This window comes from Mustela nivalis (assembly GCF_964662115.1).
Source record: "Mustela nivalis genome assembly, chromosome: 2".
Taxonomy (NCBI): domain Eukaryota; kingdom Metazoa; phylum Chordata; class Mammalia; order Carnivora; family Mustelidae; genus Mustela; species Mustela nivalis.
This window is the reverse complement of record NC_139021.1, coordinates 57,721,295-57,735,193: the sequence shown is the minus strand read 5'-3', so window position 1 is coordinate 57,735,193 and position 13,899 is coordinate 57,721,295. Positions and strand designations below refer to the sequence as shown.

The window sequence follows — 13,899 nt, the reverse complement described above, 5'->3', positions numbered from 1 at the left end:
ATAGAATAAATTCCCTGGTTTGCTCTGACATGTTGGGATAGATGGGGTCAAAGTGAGGAAGAAATACAAGGTTCATCCACTACACCAGGAGCTGTTTTATATGGTGGATGGAAAGGAGAACATATTTTGATGGATTTAATTTGATTTGTGTTTAACAGGATATTGGAACATTTCAAAGACTAGTTTTCAAATTGTAAGCTACCATTTGCAGAGGTATATACTGGACTGAGTAGCCTCACCCCTACCCAAACTCAACATCTACCTAGAACCTATGAATATTATCTTATTTAGAGATAGGGTCTTTGCTAATATAAGTAGGTATAGATGAAGTTTTACTGGCTATGGGTGGACCTAAATACAATATGACTGGTGTCTTTATAACAAGAGGGGACTTTAGATACACACGCATATTAGCTATTTGTAGCCCTGCAAAGATGTGCATGCTATAAATGGGAAAACTACTTTAATTCATTATAGTCTCCATTAAGAAGGAAAAACAAAGTGTATTTGTAATTGTATATCTTGTGTTGATCAAGTACTTTTTTTTAAAGATTTTATTTATTTATTTGACAGAGAGAGATCACAAGTAGGCAGAGAGTCAGGCAGAGAGAGAGAGAGAGAGAGAGGGAAGCAGGCTCCCTGCTGAGCAGAGAGCCTGATGCGGGCCTTGATCCCAGGACCCTGAGACCATGACCCGAGCTGGAAGGCAGAGGCTTAACCCATTGAGCCACCCAGGTGCCCGATCAAGTACTTTTTGATAAGAGAGAATATTTATTTGACTAAGCACCATTTTTACTTTCCACAGACAAGCTCCTGGCTCTGTATTTTTCAAATCTTGATTCTCTACCAAATCAACATATTTCATATGTCAAGTATGATACTGTGATATAACCTCTGGTCCTTCAACATTGTCATTTTGAGAATTTTACCACAACATATGTCTATGTGAACATATTGCTAGGACCATTCCCAGGGCCTTGGGCAGTAGGCCCATTTAGTGAGAGACCCTAAGCAAGGCTTCATTAGCTTACTAAAGCTTTAACCCTCAGCAACAGGAACAGAAGCTGGTCTGTAGAAAATAAAGGAGTATCTGGTGGGTAGGCAATATAATGCTTAAAGCAGCCTGAGAGTTTTGGTGAATTAGCCAGGAAAGGAAGAGAAGCCAGAGTAGTGGTTAGAAAGAGAGTTAGGGTCATATGTAAAGGTTCTATTTGTGGAGCCGTGGATTGCAATTTTAAGTCTGGGGGTATGAATATACAGAGGAGAGGGTAGAAATGGAGAGAAAGGAGCAGCAGGTGGAGGAGAAGGGAGAATACAGGGTTGGGGAGGAGAAGGGTGGAAGAGGAGGGGTGGTTAGAAGGGATAGAGGAGGGAGAAAGGGGGTGGACCAAGGGGAAGGAGAAGGGGCAAAGGAGGATGGGGAGGCCCCTGTGGCAATGATGGGGGGAGGAGGAAAGAAAGAAGAGGAGGGAAAAAGGAAGAGAATCAGGGAAGCAGTTTTGGCATTGCCAGTCACAGTCCCTAATCTCTCTCCTCTTCTTTGGCGTTTGTCCAAATTCCTAGTAGCTTTCCCTGTTGTCCTTATTGGGGGAGGGGATTCTCCATCCTTGTAGACTTCCTGTCAGCACTTGGATGTGTTGTTCCGTCTCAGGCTGTTGCCAAAGCTCTGTCCCATCGTGGCCTCTGAGCATTAGACCCTTACCTTTTTCATTTTTCTGCTCCCAGCCACAAAGGATTTTCCTGTCTCACATCTCTTCTGGGGAAATCTCTCAGACAGCAGGGGAAGGATTAGAGGTTGGGCACAATACATGATGAGGTGAAAATGGGGTCTATAGGAAGTGTAAGACAGATTATCTCAATATAGACATTTTCCCTGGAAAGCAGAACATTAATTCTCTGTTCTATAAAATCATTTGAATGAATATACAATTTCATCTAATGAGCTTGATTTTTATTATAAGTGCTTAATATAAATCCCTTATCAAAATGAATCATGAAAGACTGCATTCTAAATGGATTTTCTTTGGATATTGCAGGGCTAGGACTTTTAAGATATTTTGGAACCTGCTGTCTGAAAATAATACCACAATCAAAGTGCCACATTTGGCTGTGTTTGTATGCTGCCAAAAAAATCGGAAGAAAAATGAAAAATTCGCTCATTCATTTGGAAGTTTCCAAATATCCAGATGTTTGGCATCATACATACTGTTAGGTGACTAATTGGTTGGGCTGTTCGTATTCCACATGTTTGGCATTTGTTTTACATAGATTCGGGTTATGTTTTCAGATAGGGAAGTGCAATGTATTTTATGTGCTCACTCGGGACCCAAAGGCTAATGGTGTCAAATGGATTTTTCCCATTTGACCCCCATGAACAGAGTTCAGTTTTCCTCATGTTACTTAGTCCTACAAAAATGCAGGTGCAGATATTTTATTGCTTTTTAAATCTCACAAAGTACTAAAAGATTTGAATAAGAAAAATAGTTCTGTTCCAGCAGAAATCATTTCATCCCAAGGAAAATTTTCCTCTCATTATTCCAGCAAATGAACAATAAAAAAATACATGAAATCATAGTATCACCAAGTCTGAGAATACACATCAAAACTTGACCGTTTTCTTTCCTGTAAGGCAGAATGGGGAGAACAGATGTTTAAAAAGGGACTTTTATTTAAATTATACTTTAAACATACGACTTTATCACATTAAGATCTAGAAGATCTAGGAAAATGATAATTTTCACTACATATAGTGACTCTTGAGTTTTGTTTTTCTAGAGTTAATTTTTTGTCGAGAATTTCCCAGCTGGGCTATGCTATTTGTTTTAAATTGATTGTGTGTTCTATGTGGAGCTATAACAGAAAACTGGGAAAACAGATCAATTTAAGGACCGGAGAGCTACCAGAGAAGAGATATTTATATTAATTTAAGAGACTTAAGCCTGTAAGCCTTTCCTTCAATATGTCTAATGACTTAATTCAACAAATATTGACTGAGTTGTTCTCATTTGAAGAGCGCTTGCTTTACTACCCTGGGAGAAGCAGAGTTAAACAGAATAAAAGTCTTTTATTTCAGCTGACTAAAAGAATATTGAACTGAAGCAAGAAATCTGATTAAAAAAACACAGTGTAAGGAAGAAATGTTTACCAAATAGAAATTATCAATCAACTATTATTTAATATTCATCATCAATATTTCTAAGATTCAGACTTAAAACAGTTACTAACATATTCTTAAGGAATAGGAATAGAAATTAGGAGACATTTAAGGAAATTTAATTCTTCCTGCTTTTCCTTGACACAGAAATGATTAAGGAGAAAAGAGAACAAAACAAAAGTAGGATTGCAGGTTTTCTTTTATACTTGAATGATTTAAAAATGTATGCCAACATTAAAACACACCTTGAAGAATTCTAGTAAATTGGTCAGCAAGCATTTCAGTGATAAAAATGCTGATAGTATAAGTGCAAATAACAGACAAAAAAATGAGTGAACCTGATGGATTGATTCATTCCAAAGAGATGAAATTATTAAAAGATCAAGTGCAAAGGGAAAAGTCTATAAATATTGATGTGTCTGATACACAGAGAAAAAGCAGAAAGACACATGATAGCTCTGAGAGGGATGACTAGTAATTGCAAGAGGCATATAAGGCAATAAATTATAGCAAATAAGTAGATAACATTTCTCAGATTAAACCTCAGTTGTGGGCTGAAACAAATTGGTGTGGTACAGGAGGCATGACTTCAAGAATTTTTTAGAAGAGAACTGCTACATGATGCACCATAACAGATCAAATTGCTCTTGTTATGGGAAGTACATTCTGCTATAGAATAGTTTCAGTAAAGCAGGGGAAGTTTTTTCTCCTCCCAAACTGAAAAATGTGGCTCTGGAAGAGAGACTAAGCAAATGTAGAAATAGGAACATCAACATTAAATTCATTATCACAATTACAAGAAACCACCATTTCAGTAATTATAATAGTAATAAAACACTTTCTATGCTTTATTTGTTTATGCAAATAGAATCAGGCATAAGTAGAAATCAATACAAATGTCTAGATACTATTGGTAGTTTGATTCAGCAACTAAAGATTAAATTATTGAAAGATCTAGTGCAAAAGGAAAAAAATCCATAAATATGTATATATTCTGCTACAGTATAGAAAACACCAGTAAATGACTAAAGGCAATGTGAAGGAAGTATTCATTTCTGATGTGGCCTTCCATAAGAACAATCTCAAGAGAGAATAAGGTGATAACGGAGTTGGATTTCAAAAGATAGATCTGTTTCCAGAGAGGAAGAGGATAAATCTAGTACTAAGAAATGGAGACTTTGATCAACAAAACAAGATTGGATGAGGTGTGTTGGAAGCCCATATGTGGGCCAATGAGTGAAAGTAGAGACAACTGCACCATAACGTGGTAGATAGTCTAAAATACAGCGACAACAGAGGAGTGCGAAAATTTCAGTTTAATTTAAACTACTCAAATCCGTGGTGCTTTGATTTGGTAAGCTGTATCAGTACGTCAGGAGGATCCAGGCTGTGGTAAAATTTAAAGTCAGGAAGCAGTGGTTTTACACTCTGGAGGTTTGCTGGGTTTGCCATGGGACCCCAGCATTAGCTGTTTTAATTAGAATAATGTGCAACCTCGAGGGAGGAGAAATTGGAAGGGGCTAGGAAGGCTGTCGACAGCCAAGTGAAGCAAGTTTGTTTTCAAGGAACAGTGTGAAGACTGAAAAACATATGGTTGTCCTTGCTTTCATCTAAGTACACTAAAAACTGGTTTTACGATAGCAAAACTAAATTTTGTACACAGTGGCAGATGGAAACCCTAATGTGCTGCCTACTTTGGCAGGATGTATTTGAGTTGAATTTGGATGACATCGTATATGTGAAGGGTATTGAGTGGTTACAGATAAAAAAAACTCAGTAAAAGAAGGACTGAAGGAGGGTTGGATAATCTCAGGTTGTATTTAGGGAAAGGACTACTGATACCATATTGAAACCCAAATGCCTGCCAGTGGTCATCTGTAGGTTGTTTTCTAAGTATCTTAGTTTTAACACATCTAAACATAAGCTTCTGTGTTTTCTCCCAAACTGGGTCTTTTCTTCATTTTAGTTATAGGTACCTGGCTGCTCAAGTCAGAAATTTAAGAGTACTCTTTGATGTTTCCACCTTCCTTACTACTTTCATTCTCTTCATCAGCAAGTCCTATCAATTTCACCTACAAAGTGCTCCTGGTTTCCATATACTTCCATCTTTATTGTCACTCACTTGTCCAAGCCTCCATGTTCTCTGGAGTAAATGATTGCCCGTCAGGCTCTTCACTTCTCACCCTTTTCCTAACCCACTCCCCATGGATTGGGTTGATCGGTTACAATTATAAATCAGATCCATTTGCTAATCTGCTTAAAATAAGTTCAAAAATTTAAAAATTAAATTTCTCAGTATGGTCTTTGATGTTCTGCATGATTGACCCTGTCTGCCCCCCAGGGTGTTTTGGATCATTGTTCTCCATGCTCACCATGCTTCAGGCACGTGTGTATTTTTCAGTTCTTTAATCACAACAGATCATTTCTCAAATTGGGGCCATTGTAGCCTTTTGTATATAATTTTTTCATCATGTTACTAGGCCAAAAGGGAGGCCTAACAGTTTCATTTATTAAGGAGTTATGACCAAATAACTTGATAAGTATTTATGTCCTAACAACTTATTAGCTGTTTAAAAAATACACATAAATTGAAAGAAAAGAATTTATTTCATTCTTAACCACAATTATTAATGAATGGGACATGTGTACCACTTTTCATAGCACAAACTCTTAAACTTTGGAATCAGATTGAACACTGACAAACTCATATTTAATTCCACAAATTCTTTTGTGTGGTACTTGCTTTTTGCTGCAGCACCTGCTGGCATTTTTAGAAATCTGCTTTACAAAGATAATCATGTCATGAAAAGAAATGTAATGTGATCTAACATTGAAACTGCCAACTATCTAGTGTTAGTAACTGGCCTTGTGTTTCAAGGATATTAGGTATCATTGTCTTTTGCTCTTGAAAATTTCTCTCAGAACATCCTTGTTGAGTTCACTGTGGTGCCCTAGGGTATCTTGGCATACCATTTGGGAACCAAAGCTCTAGAGGATTTGAATGGAACAGTGACCTGACCTAAGATTTTTTTTCATTTTATTATATTTTATATTTTTTTTTACTGAAAGAAAAAATTTTTTATTGTTTATTTTAATTCAGGTAGAGTTAACATACAGTGATATATTTGTTTCAGGTGTACGATATAGTGATTCAGTGATTCTATATATTACTCAGCGGTCATCAAGAAAAGTGTACTCTTAGTCCCCATCATCTATTTCACTCATCCCTCCATTCACTTCCACTCTGGTAACCACAGAGTCGGTATTTTGTTTGTATCTTCTTTCTCCTTTATTTATATATGTTAGTTTCTTAAATTTCATATAAGAGTGACATCAAAAGGCATTTGTTGGAACGCCTGGGTGGCTCAGTTGGTTAAGCAGCTGCCTTCAGCTCAGGTCGTGATCCCAGCGTCCTGGGATCGAATCCCACATCCGGCTCCTTGCTCAGCAGGGAGCCTGCTTCTTCCTCTGCCTCTGCCTGCCATTCTGTCTGCCTGTGCTCACTCTCTCTCCCTCTCTCTCTCTGATAAATAAATAAAATCTTAAAAAAAGAAAAAGGCATTTGTCTTTTTCTGACTGGGATTTCACTTAGGATAGTACTCTCTAGCTCTATCCATGTGTCTGCAAATAGCAAGATTTCATTCTTTTTATGGCTGAGTAATTTTCCACTGTGTGTGTGTGTGTGTGTGTGTGTGTGTGTGTGTGTGCATGTATCATCTCATTTATCAAATCATCAAGAAATATTTGGATTGCTTCCATATTATAATATTGTAAATAATGTTGCAAGAAACATATGGGCACATGTATTCTTTTGAGTTATTGTTCTCATATTCTTTGGGTAAACACCTGGTAGTGTGATTGCTGGATCATAAGGTAGTTCTATATTTAATGTTTTGAGGAACAGTCATACTGTTTTCCATAGTGGCTGCAGCAGCTTGCATTCCCACCAACAGTGCAAGAGATATTTAACAGAATCACTTTGGCTATTGTGAAGAAAATACTGAAGGGGTAAAGGTAGAACCATGACTGGTTAATAGCCTACTGCAATAACTGACAGCTAATGCTGTGGTCATCAGACCAGAGAGGTAATAGTGTCAGTAGTGAGAAGAAATGCTGTATTTCAGACTGTGCTTATAAAACTGGATTCCAGCTACAGAGGAAAGAGAGGAAATAGGGATCACTCCAAGTTTATTGGTTTAAGTAACTGGAATAATAGACCAGCAATCTTAAAGAGGGTAGAAGATGAGGAACTCAGTTTTCTACATGTTGAAATTGAGATGCCCATTGGATATCTACAGAGAAAAGATAAATAGGAAATTAAGGTTTGGTGTTCAGGGGAGAATTCTGCTCTAGAGATAAACATTTGATGATGCTGTTGTATTATTATCCTCTATTTACAGGCAGGGGACTAGAGAGTTCCAAGGAATCAATTATACAGAGAAAAGTTGCAGGCGATAAAAAAGGATGTTAATATATACATTAAATATACTTTTTTCTACGTGGAGGGGAAAACTGATGCTGGTGCTGGTCAAAAAGAATTGCTGACACAATAATCTACAGGAGAGGAGAGATCATGGAATCAAATCTAGAGGTCTAGTTAGGAGATGGTATTAGTTGCTATCCATAATAATGGGGAGAGGGTAGGGGCTAAGAAAAATGGAAGTGTAAGTTCTTCTCTAAACTTGTTTTTTCTTTTCAAAGAATTATAAACAAAGTCATTACCTGAGAGTAACAGAAGTGGGAATGATGTTGGAATTTTGAAGAGAGAAGAAAAAATGGAATAGAGTAAGTCACATTGTTGGGGAGCATTAATGGTTGATAGGAGGTTAGTGATCATGAACCAAAATGAGAGCATTTAGCATGGTTTTATGGTTTCCAGAGCCAGGTTTGTCTTTCCTGGTGCAATAAGTAGACAGCTATACTTAACAAATGTGCTTTTTCAAAGTATGGTGAAGAAAGAGAGGGTAAAGGAATTAAGGGTATATTTAAGGTAGTAACTAGAATAACTGATCCTGGATTTTAAGGTGATTAAGGACAGTAAAGATGTTAGAGAGGTGAGGATCAATGAAAAAGTAGTAGAATCAATAGTTTGTAAAACCTCGTGGGTTCAAAGAATTATTGGAGTAAGGGCACTGGAGAAACTATTGGTCAAAGAATAGGTTCTTGAAGTTAAGATTAAGGCAAAGTTACAATTGTGGTAAATTACAAGGTAGAAGTTCATCCATGGAGCCACTGATTTAGTGTGTTAAACAAAATATTTGGTGAAGGCAAGGTCTGGGAACTGCATTAAAATGATCATTAATTTGTACTTGCTTTTATTTCTGGCTTTTGATTCATTCTTAGGAAGGCCTTTAATATTCAAATTTTATAAAATAATTCTATATTTTCTTGTTACTTTTAGGGTTTCATTTTCTACATTTAATTATTTCATCTCTTAGGAATTCTTCTTGAAATATGATTTGAGATACCAATATAATCTTTTTTTCTTCAGATATACACCTAGTTGGCCCAATACCGTTCCTTTTTTTTTTTTTTTCAATTTTATTTATTTATTTGACACAGAGAGAGAGAGAGAGGGAAGCAGGCTCCCCACTGAGCAGAGAACCTGATGCGGATCTCAACCCAGGACCCTGAGATTATGACCTGAGCCGAAGGCAGAGGCTTAACCCACTGAGCTACCCAGGCAACCCCCAATACCATTTCTTGAACAGTCTATCTTTTTAGCACTGATTTGAGAAAACACCTTTAACATATATTAGAATTACACATGTATTTGGGCCTCATTTAGACTTATTATTCTAGTTTTTAAAATTTATATACTCATATCATACTCTTAAAATTATTGAGACCTTATAATAGCTTTAATATCTGTTGAGGCTAAGCCACTCATTGCTTTTCTCTTTCAGTGGTTTCTTGCCTATTCTTATACACATATACATCTCCAGATACTCTGGAATCTGATTGTCTATTTAAAAATTATTAGCATTTTAATTGCAATTGCGTTATAAATTAAGGAGAAGTGACATTTTGAGTCTTCTCATTTATAACATGTCCATCTGTGACCCTTAGACATGCACTAGTTTGAATTTATAGGTCTAAGATATTTGATAAATTTATATTTATATAAATTTCATCACTAATGTGAAGGTGATCTTTTCTCCCATTATATATTTTGATTGTTTGGTCTTTGAATATATGATAACCACTGATTTCTGTGTACTTATTTTTTACCCTTGTGATTTTATTAATTCTCTTACTGTTTGCAATAATTTTTTGGTTGATTTCCATGTGTTTCAGGGTATACAATTCTATCATTTTTAAAAAGTTTATCACCTTCTTTCCAAATTTTATATTTCCAAATGTTGTTATTATGTTGCTTATGTTGTTTTTAATTGATTTGACAGCTAATTGGAGTAAAATGTTAATAATACAGATACTGATCATATTTTGTTTTCCTCTTGTCTCTAATAGTAATTCCTCAGTTAAGCAGAATGATGGCTTTAGGGAAAGACTATTTTTTCATCTCTACTGATACTATTAATGATTGGAAATCAAGAATGCTTTGAATTTTGTCTGTTTAGCATTTGAGGAGATGTTTATTTTTTCTCCTCAGAAATATTAATTTAATAAATTATATTAGGTAAATTATATTAATAGTTTCCCTAATTCTGAGCCATTTTGCATTTTTGGACTGGATCTCACCTGGTCTTAATGGATCATTCTTTCAATTACAATGTATTACATAGGTGATTTTATTATATTCACAAAAAAATTAACCTACAGTATGTATGTGTTGTTATTGTTTTTAGTGTCATCCAGATTTTGGTATCAATGCTGTATTTGCTTCATTAAAAAACTGGAATTTTCTTCCTTTTGAATACTCTAGAACAGTTTGTATGTATTAAAATTATCTAGTCTTCAATAGTTTGTTAGAATTCTTCTGTGAATCTTCTGAGCTTTATTTGGGGAGTTCAGGAGTTAGCATGTATTCTTATTTCTTCTATAGATGTTACTCTGTTTAGTTTTTTTTTTTTTTCCCCAGTTGTGGTAAATTATGTTTTCCTAGAAAATTATTCATTTCATCCAAGTTTTCTATTTTGTTTGCCTAGATTTGAGCAAAGTTTCTTATGATTCTTTTAATTTCCTGTTTTTAATGATTTTATGTTTTTCCTCCTTGTAATTTCATTTAACTCTATTTTCAGTTCTTTTTTTCCTGATTAACTTTGTTAGTGGTTTGTTTCATTGATATTTAAAAGATTAATCAGTTAATCTTTTTTTAAGCCAGTTTTCTAACAGAGCAAACCTTTTATTAATTTCTTCCTTCTGCTTTTTGTTGGTTTAATATTCTTTTTCTAAATTTTTGAGTCAGATTTTTCACTGATTAAATTTTTAATGCCAAAAATTTCCTCTAAAAACTGTTTTAGCTCAATTTTGTAGGCTTCATTTGTAGCATTTTCATTATTATTACTTTCTAAAAATTTATTTAAGAGTTTTAACATTTCTAGGTAGAAAACCCTTTTATTATTTTATTTTATATTTAAGTTCTATTTTCATTCCATTTGAAAAAAGGTATATTCTCTATTTGTATGATGGAGAGGTCAATAAATATCAATCAAGTCTACCTCATAATGATTTGGGTATTTTATTTTATTATTTTTAAATATTTTTATTTACTTACTTGACAGAGAGAGAGATACAGCAAGAGAGGGAACACAAGCAGGGGGAGCAGGAAAGGGAAAAGCAGGCTTCCCACCAAGCAGGAAGCCTGATGCAAGGCTCAGTCCCAGGACCCTGGGATCACGACCTGAGCGGAAGGCAGACGCGTAATGACTGAGCCACCCAGGTGTCCCGATTTGGGTATTTTATATCTTTATTTTTTTTTCCCACTCAGGTTTCATGAACCAAGAAGGGGATATGCAAATCTCCTATTTTTAAGCATTTCTATTTAGCTTTGTATCTTTTATAATTTCTCCCTTATGGTTGTTGCTTTTATATTAATTGATATTCTTACCTGCAAATTATAAAGGATTAAATAGAATCTCTATCTGTTCTCTTTTACTGCATAGCAAACTACCTCAAAAGCTTGTGGCTTAAAACAACCACTGTTTATTTAGTTCTCCATTCTGTGGGTCAGTTAATTTTATTCTTCATGCCTGGACCAGATCAGCTGATCCTGCTAGGTTCTCCCATATATCTACAGCCAGCTCATAGATTGAGTAGCAGCTGAAGCATCCAGGATGACCGGGTTGGGTATCCTTCATTATGTGCTGGCTAGCCTCTTGAGGTCTAGGCTGGGTCCTTTCACAATGTATCACCTTTTCTGTTTCCTATTGGTCAGAGAAGTTAACTAAAGTATTCCTTAGTTATGGCTATCCCAGAGTAGAGAAACAGACTCCATCTCTTGATGGGAGGAGCTATGAAGTACTATGGCCATTTTTGCAACCAAACACATTAACAGTGTGGTCACTGTACTTAGAATGAAGATTAGAGACAGTTTCTAGGACGACTAGTCAGAAATTAGGAATAGTAGTAGTGTGGGCAGAGAAAAATTATCAGTAGAATGTGGAAAGTAAGAGTGAGGAATTAAAAACTCTCTACGATTTCTTGCTTTGATTAAGTGTCATTGTTAAACTCATTATTGGTCATAAGGAGTGTATTGCTCCACAGATGCTCATACTTTCCCCACTCTCTTCTTCTATTCTCAAATATCAGAGTATATTTGCAGAATGGTGAAATTAGAAATCACTTAACTGAGTCACATTTTTAGAGGTTGAGTCTTGGAAGTTTGAAAAATGATCCTCTACTATGGGATTTGCACTGTGTATCTTGCTGATGCCTGTGTTCCTTCTTCAGATTGGAATAGATTTGGGTACCATGGTGGAAGTTGGCAGGACGGCAATTTGCCCTACATTTGTTTTAAGCCATTCATGTAAAGGAATTCATCCTGGATCAACTATAACTCCCTAAAAACCTAAGACTGGGTTCCTTGCTTGTAATAAACCATTTTCCACCCACTTTGTCCTGAGAAGAGACTGAGTGCTGACATCGTTATAAGTGCTTTCTGTATTTTAAATGATTTAATGATTTAATTATTTTAATAACCCATTTAGGGAGCTCATGGATTATCATTATCATTTTCACTTAACAGTTGAAGAAACTGAGATATTGGGAGCTTACCAAACTGGAGTCAGAATGCCTTATTTGCATTTGAGGTCTGCCACTGAAGAACTGAGCTTCTCTTGGAACACCCACGATGTTGGTGTGTTAGTGGGAATAAAGCAAAGGTAGAGGAAATGGTTCCTATTCTCAGGACATTTTTCTTAGTCAAGGGTAGCTCTAAAATAAGGGACCCCTACATTCTACTTCAGCTCCAGGATGGCATTAGAAGAGCAGTAGTGTTGGTACTTTTAAAATGTTATTCTTAACATAGATCATTTGATATATCATTTCTGGTATTCCAGTCCTAAAATCTACTCTTTGACTATGTCAGTCTTTTCTGGTGAAGATCATGTTTTTATCTTTAAATTTTATTTATTTGGGGGAGAGAGAGAGAGAACACATGCACAAGCATGTGTATGGGGAGAGAGCAGGGGGCGAGTGAGAGAGAATTCAGAGCAGACACCACACTGAGTGCAAAGCATGACATGGGGGGTCAATCCCAGAACCCCAAGATCAAAACCAAGAGTTGGACACTTAACCAACGGAGCCTTCCAGGTGTCCCAAAGATCATGCTTTAATATTTTTCTTCTTTTAACTAAAATCATGATTATTCCCCTCCATCAGTTTAATAAATTTCTGTCTTATCTCAGATTGTTTTTTGTGTGTGTTGCTGCTCTCCACACAAGCATTCATTGTGGGCAGTAATACCTCCCTTTCTGATAAGTTGTTCACCCCTTTGGCTTTGTTTTTGTGTGACTGGATTTAGGCCATAGTTCAGATTTGCTCATTATTCTGGAAGCGAAAACTAGGAACTGGCTTCTCAGTGTACTATTAAATAAGCTTTTCTTCTTTTAAATAATTTTCCTATTGATAATACAAAACATGAATACACAATAGGAGAAGAGGAAAAAGCTTGAGAACTGCTGGGAAAATACCCAACCTTTTGTTTGTTATGTTTGGTGATGGAAACTGGTTACATAACTTGCCATCATTTGTTTCACACAGACTAGAAAAAGGAATAAAACAATGGGGCTTTAACCATGGGAGGCTGTTCTTTATCAGTGCAGTCTAGAAAAGGAATTTTATGTAGCAGAGACTATATTTTCAGTCTTGTGAGGTGAGAGGGGAATAAAGGAGGAGGACAGGGAGGACAGGGGAAGGATTGTTTAAAATTACATTTCCCAAGTATTTCTCAAGTTAAACTGAGGTTTACTGGGAGTAATGTTTTCTTCAGGATCAAGTTACTTAATATTGGTACTGATGAAGTTCCAGAACCTAAGTTCGGTGGGGTGAGGTTCGGAGCCGACAACTAAAGAAAGAATTCTTAAGACATCTTTGGTGCAAAATGGTGGTTGACTAAAGCACGGGGACAGGACCCGTGGGCAGACGGAGATGCTGCTGCCTAGGGCCTGTGAGGAGTGGCTGGTTATATACACAGGAGTTGGGTAGGTGAGGACAAAGGGGTGTTCAGAAGGGCTATTGGGGTAAAGAAGACTGTCAGGATATTGAAGGCCTGGTTACTATCAAGCCAAGGCCACTTTCCCTCTAATGAGGCACTAACATAAAGACAATTGGGAGTCTCCTGG

The 13,899-nt window shown here is 36.2% G+C and overlaps 1 long non-coding RNA gene across 4 annotated transcripts in view; it reads right to left on the bottom strand.

The window, feature by feature from the left end:
- LOC309859251 overlaps positions 1 to 13,899 on the bottom strand; it is a 179,573-nt gene that overhangs the window by 113,966 nt on the left and 51,708 nt on the right. Inside the window, exon 5 of one of the 4 annotated variants that reach the window (XR_014308638.1) lies at positions 2,416 to 2,622. The exons of the other annotated variants lie outside the window; for them this stretch is intronic. This is a non-coding gene — a long non-coding RNA (uncharacterized lncRNA). Of the gene's footprint in view, positions 1 to 2,415; positions 2,623 to 13,899 lie in introns of those variants that run through there. 4 annotated transcript variants of the gene reach the window in all.